This window comes from Mytilus galloprovincialis, chromosome 6, assembly GCF_965363235.1.
Source record: "Mytilus galloprovincialis chromosome 6, xbMytGall1.hap1.1, whole genome shotgun sequence".
NCBI classification, from domain to species: domain Eukaryota; kingdom Metazoa; phylum Mollusca; class Bivalvia; order Mytilida; family Mytilidae; genus Mytilus; species Mytilus galloprovincialis.
In genome coordinates this window covers 40,750,761-40,757,546 of record NC_134843.1, presented here as the reverse complement: position 1 = coordinate 40,757,546, position 6,786 = coordinate 40,750,761, and positions in this window count along the sequence as shown.

Sequence of the window (6,786 nt, the reverse complement as noted above, 5' to 3'; positions counted from 1 at the left end):
TTTGCATTTTTTGCAGTGGATTAATTTATTTTCAATGAACTTTTGCCAGGCCCAATGATTTAATTTGGTCACTGTTGTTTTGAAAGGTCTTTTTAATGTCAATACAATGGTGTTATTTAGCCAGACCATGTCTTCAGGAGTGCACACGCTGAAATGTCTTGCCTTCTTTACTAACCATTGATATTATGTTGCTAGTCCTATATCATGTATATAAAAAGCTTTACTACAACTATAACATAAACTTAACATGATCCATGAAAATGAGGTCAAGGTCAGATGAACCATTCCAGGCAGACATGTATAGCTTACAATCCTTCCATACAACACATTTTGTTCACTAGAATGTATGAGACATTGTAGTGTCAGAAAAACAGACCGAAACACAAAAACTTACATGTAACCACTGAACCATGAAAATGAGGTCAAGGTCAGATGACACCTGCCAGTTGGACATGTACACCTTACAATCATTACATACACCAATTATAGTTGACCTATAGCATACAGTATAAGACAAACAGACCAAGACAAAACTGGAGGCTCTTAAGAGCCTGTATCGCTCACCTGACTTGACTTGGGTTTTAACAATCATATAAACAAAAATAAAATTTGGCTACAAAGTAACAACACTTGGCCAGCAAATTCCCAAGAAAAGGAATATTCATGCTATGTTTGTTTTCATTCAATTCAGTGGTTCTCTAGAAGAATACTTTAGTATGCATTTCCCATAGGGTCCTATGTTAAACCAAGTTTCACTGGCTGCGATCTTGGATGTTTGATCGGCTACAAAGTAACAACACTTGGTCAGCAATTCATAAGGAACATTCATACTATGTTTGATTTCATTCTATGCAATGGTTCTCTAAAAGAAGACATTTATATGTATTTCCCATAGGGTCCGATGTTAAACTGTCCCCAACAGGCGGCCATCTTGGATGATGGATCGGCTACAAAGTAACAACACTTGGTAAGCACCTCATAAGGAGCATTCATGCTATGTTTGGTTTCATTCCATTCAGTGGTTCTCTAAAAGAAGTCATTTGAATGCATTTCCCATAAGGTCCTATGTTAAACCAAGTCCCCCTGCTGGCGACCATCTTGGATGATGGATTGGCTACAAAGTAACAACACTTGGTCAGCACCTCAGAAGGAACATTCATGCTATGTTTGGTTTCATTCCATTCAGTGGTTCTCTAAAAGAAGTCATTTGTATGCATTTCCCATATGGTCCTATGTTAAACTAAGTTCCCAGCTCGTGGCCATTTTGGATGATGGATCGGTTTCAAAGTAACAGCACTTGGTCAGCACCTCACAAGAAAATTCATGCTATGTTTGGTTTCATTCCATTCTGTGGTTCTCTAAAATAAGTCATTTGTATCGGTTCCCATAGGGTCCTATGTTAAACCAAGTCCCCTGCTGGCGGCCATTTTGGATGTTTGATCGGCTACAAAGTAACAACACTTGATCAGCAATTTATAAGGAACATTCATACTATGTTTTTATACTATGGTTTTATTCTATTCAATGGTTCTCTAAAAGAATATTTCCCATAGGATCTTATGTTAAACTGTCCCCCACAGGCGGCCATCTTGGATGATGGATCGGCTACAAAGTAACAACATTTGGTCAGCACCTCATAAGGAACATTCATGCTATGTTTGGTTTCATTCCATTCAGTGGTTCTCTAAAATAAGTCATTTGAATGCATTTCCCATAGGGTCCTATGTTAAACTGTCCCCCGCTGGCAGCCATCTTGGATAATGGATCGGCTACAAAGTAACAACACTTGGTCAGCACCTCACAAGGAAATTCATGCTATGTTTTGTTTCATCCCATTCTGTGGTTCTCTAAAAGAAGTCATTTGTATCGGTTCCCATAGGGTCCTTTGTTAAACAAAGTCCCCTGCTGGCAGCCATTTTGGATGATGGATCGGCTACAAAGTAACAACGCTTGGTAAGCGTGACCTCATATGGAACATTCATGCTATGTTTGGTTTCATTCCATTCAGTGGTTCTCTGAAAGAAGTCATGTGTATGCATTTCCCATATGGTCCTATGTTAAACTAAGTCTCCCGTTGGGGGCCATCTTGGATGATCATCGGGATCGGCTACAAAGTAACAACACTTGGCAAGCACCTCATAAGGAACATTCACGCTATATTTGGTGTCATTCCATTTAGTGGCTCTCTAAAAGAAGTCATTTGTATATATTTCCCGTAGGGTCCTATGTTAAACTAAGGGAACGACCATTTCAAAAAGTGATATTCTGGGGCGGGGAGGGGGGGACTGATTATTCATTTTCACAACTATATTTTTGATATTCGAAAACATACAATTTTTAAATGATTTGTTTATTATAAATAATACTTATAGTATAGTCAAGTCATTATGTACCATTTAATTAGTTTAACCACCCCCCTCTGCAGAAATGAATCTTTTAAATTGCCAGCTGCATATACATGTATTGCATACATACATAGTATTAAAGTTTTGTTATAACTAGGCACTTTTAAATGTATTGGCAAACATACTATTCCGAGCGGAGCGATGCAAAATTTTTTTGAAGGGTTTTGGAGTCACTGAAGGCCCAAGAAGCTATACGGGAACAAATGAAGCAAAATCATGCTGTCTGGGTGTTCCGAAGACCCTTTCATAATCTAAAAATGAATTTTTGTTTTAAGAATTAATAGTTAAGTCTGTGAATGCTGGTTTTTTTAAACTCATGATCAAGTCCATAACAAAATTACTAGATTACAAAAGGAATGTAACACTAACAAAATACAGAAGGGCAATCAATGAATAAAAGACAAATACATAAGAAACATTGTATCTAAAAAATCAGGGCTGTAAGTCTGAGGGAAAACAGAACGTTCTTCTTGCAAGACCGTGAACACAATTTGATATGGAGACAAGCGTTTAAATTTGGTTTTGAAATTTCCTACATGTAGTTACGGCCCTGTTAAAATAAAAGTGAGGTAAGGTTTCCTGAGACAATATACCTCAAGTTAAATGAAACCAATTTTCAGACATTTCAAGTATATTTAAATAATATTTATCATGACTTTTGTTATTAAAAAATTTGGGAAGTGTTTCCCGATTTTTTTTTGGGAAAAAGATGAATTTATGAAGACTGATCTGGTGCCATCTCATACTTTTAGATTAGAGCTGCTGAGTTATTTATTTTCAATACATTGCAAGTCAGGTAAATCATTTTCAAACTACCACAGAACAAACCATTTATTTTTGTGATTATCAAGGCTGAGTTATTTATTTTCAAAATCCTCCTGCCCACCCCCCCCCCCCCCCCTGAATTAACAAAATCATACAACAAATATGTTGACATTTGATCTAGGTCTGTGTGCATCTAAACAATGGGAACTCTCCAACATTATAGACTTGAATAAACCATAACAAAAATCACTCTATCTTTACTAAAATTTATATAAACCCAAACACACAAGAGATGATTAAAAAAGTCGACATTTAAGGGCAATCATTACTTGAAAAAGTCTACTTACTATAACGAAATTTTGACTTGTATGCTGATCTTATCTTGTTGATCATTTTTGTTTTGAAAGGTTTTAGCAATCTTTTATACGGTTTTCAATATAATTGGCATAAACACCAGTCATCAATACCGGCGTAATACCTGAGCAAGATATTTGTGCATTTGCCCTTATTATCTCAAACATGCATTACCTGAAAGATAATCTAACATAAAGTATGATCCAACATAATGCGTAATAGATTATTATAACAATGTATAATATCATTAGCCAGTATGCTTTTCTTAAATATCCCAGTTGCAATTATGTGGCGTCTTTAATAATTGCGCCAAAACATCGATAATTAAGGACGCGTTACAGACATATTTAAAATGTTATATTTTGAAAAAAAGCCCCACATAAACTGAAATTTAACAGTTACATGAAACCAGATAAAACACAATGTTGGATTTACTCATTCTTATGCTTCCGCAAGCAACTTCCGCCAGCAAAGAGTCGTGTTAAATTGGACAACATCAAAGAGGTCCAACAGGACGTTGCTTCTGTGGAATCTCAAAGAACTGGTATTGGTCAGGTGTTATAAGTAAATGATATCAGTGATATCTTGAATATTACCAGCTGTTTGGCCAGTAGAAACATCCAAACGTTCAGATGCGTAGTGTAAATTAAAGTATTATTTCGGTAAAAACACAGAATAGATCTAGAGAAGAACAAGTTTTCAGTTGTCTCGACTTTAAAAACTACCAATATAAATAAAAGTAAGTTTCAAATTTCAACTTTCCTCTAGTGTGAATGAATATAAATCCATGTCTATGTTGACAGGCGTCGCATGTGAAGCTGGATCTGTTTATCTTTCCGGATCCACTGAGATCGCCCCAAACTTTGGTGGGATTTATGTTGATCAGCCTTTAGTTTTTATGTTGTGTTTTGTATAGTATTGTTTGTCTGTTTGTTACTAATATAAAAAAGAAGATGTGGTATGATTGCCAATGAGACAACTGTCCACAAGAAACCAAAAATGACACAGACATTAACTGGCAACTATAGGTCACCGTGCGGCCTTCAAAAATGAGCAAAGCCCATACCGCATAGTCAGCTATAAAAGGCCCGATAAGACAATGTGAAACAATTCAAACGAGAAAACTAACGGCCTTATTTATATAAAAAAAATGAACGAAAAATAAATATGTAACACATAAACAAACGACAACCACTGAATTACAGGCTCCTGACTTGGGACAGACACATACATAAATAATGTGGCGGGGTTAAACATGTTAGCGGGATCCCAACCCTTCCACTAACCTGGGACAGTGGTATAACAGTACAACATAAAAACGAACTATAAAAATCAGTTGAAAAAGGCTCAACTCATCAGATGGACAAAAATACAAGTGGACGTGGCTGGGTACTTATACATCCTGACACAAAAAGACATAATGAACAGATCTGAGAGTACTCACAGTTATCTGACAGCTAGTTCAAAGCCACTAACAACGTTTTTCAACTACAGTAAAACAGAATACTAAACGAGTGACACGATTTTCTATTGTAATCTAATGAAATAAAATTCATGGATACTTGAGAGGGATTGAATTTTCGGAGAAGAACTAAGCGGCATGCTTTTTAAAGCAGTGTGCAAAATTTGAGTTTGAAACCCTAGGATATGACTACGAGTAACTAGATAAGAGCCCTGTCAGCGGCAAATCGTATATCCATGTAGGATTCTAATTTTCCACCTTTTTTTATATCAATTCGTTCTTATTGACTTGAAATTCCAGAAGTGTAATGCGTTTTTGACGTTAAAAAAACCGTACTTCAGTATTGATATCGAGCAAGAAAGGTTTTGTTTAGTTAGTGATTTCCTCAATTTTTACATAAAAATAAAATGTATTCAAATTTCTATTCTACTTCCCGGGTTTCCTTACCAGTTGTTATCAATACATCATTGTCCCAATAGGTTTCTTGTATGTTTTCTTTCCATTGGCGTTATACAAGAAAATATACAACGAATATCACCAATGCAGAACCACGCAACAAGATACACCACATCACTCATTCTGATTCAAGGCAATTGAAAAAAGAAACAAAAAATTTGATCACCTCACAACCTATAATCTATAGAATAGAGGCAAATGTCCATCTTATTAGGTTGTATGTAGGTTTGTTTGTTGTTGTTGAGTTACTATCTTATTGACATTTATCCTACCGTTTTTTTCTTTCAAAAAAGAAGTCGAACAGACTATATTAAATTGCATGAACGATGTAAGCATGACTTTGTCAAATATTTAAGGTGGTACCCAACACTTTCACTAAAACTAATTTGGCTCTTTTAATTTTCATAAAATTCTGTCGAAGTATTTACTTTGACACTTTGACAAAAATTAAATTTTTTTGAACCAACCGTTTTGCCAGAAAAATTACACTGGTTATATAGCACCTTCGGGCCAGGTGAGCTAAAAATTAACTATAACACCTGAACCATGAAAATGATGACAAGGTCAGATGCATACGACACCTCCCAGTTGGACATGAACACCTTACAAGTCCTTCCATACACCAAATACACTTGACCATTTGCTTATAGTATTGGAGATATGGACATCACTACCAAAACTTTATAACCTTATTCACTGATCCATAAAATGAGGTTGAGGGCAGGTGAAAACTGTGTGACGGGCATGAAGACCTTGCAGGCTATGCACATACCAAATATAATTATCCTATTACTCATAAGAGAAATTAACATTACAAAAAACTTTTTTGTCAAGTACCGTAGTTCCTTGAATCATGAAAATGAGGTAAAGGAAGTGTGAAGGAAGGAACTTCTTAACATAAGGCATCTATATACAAAGTATGAAGCATCAAGGTCTTCCACCTAAAATATAAAGCTGTTAAGAAGTTAGCTAATGCAGCCGTTGAATCACTATCCCTATGTTAAGCTTTCTGCGAAAAAAGTAGCAGACTTGACAAAAATCACTCTGATTCAAACAAAAAATTCTCTGAAACAGACATTATCAAGATGCTTAACTTCTTGATTGAAAACATTTTTGTTACCTTTGGAGAACATGTTTTCAACAACCTATTGGCATTCACATGGGAACCAATTGTGCCCCTATTCTTGGTGAATGTTAATTTTATTCTTATTATGATGACTTCATACAGAAACTTTTTAAGAAAAAAGAAAAGAAGTTAGCGGTATCCTCTAACTTCACTTTTATTTAAACACTAGTAGATGATATTCTTTCACTAAATATTTCAAAATTTATCTATCCCAACCA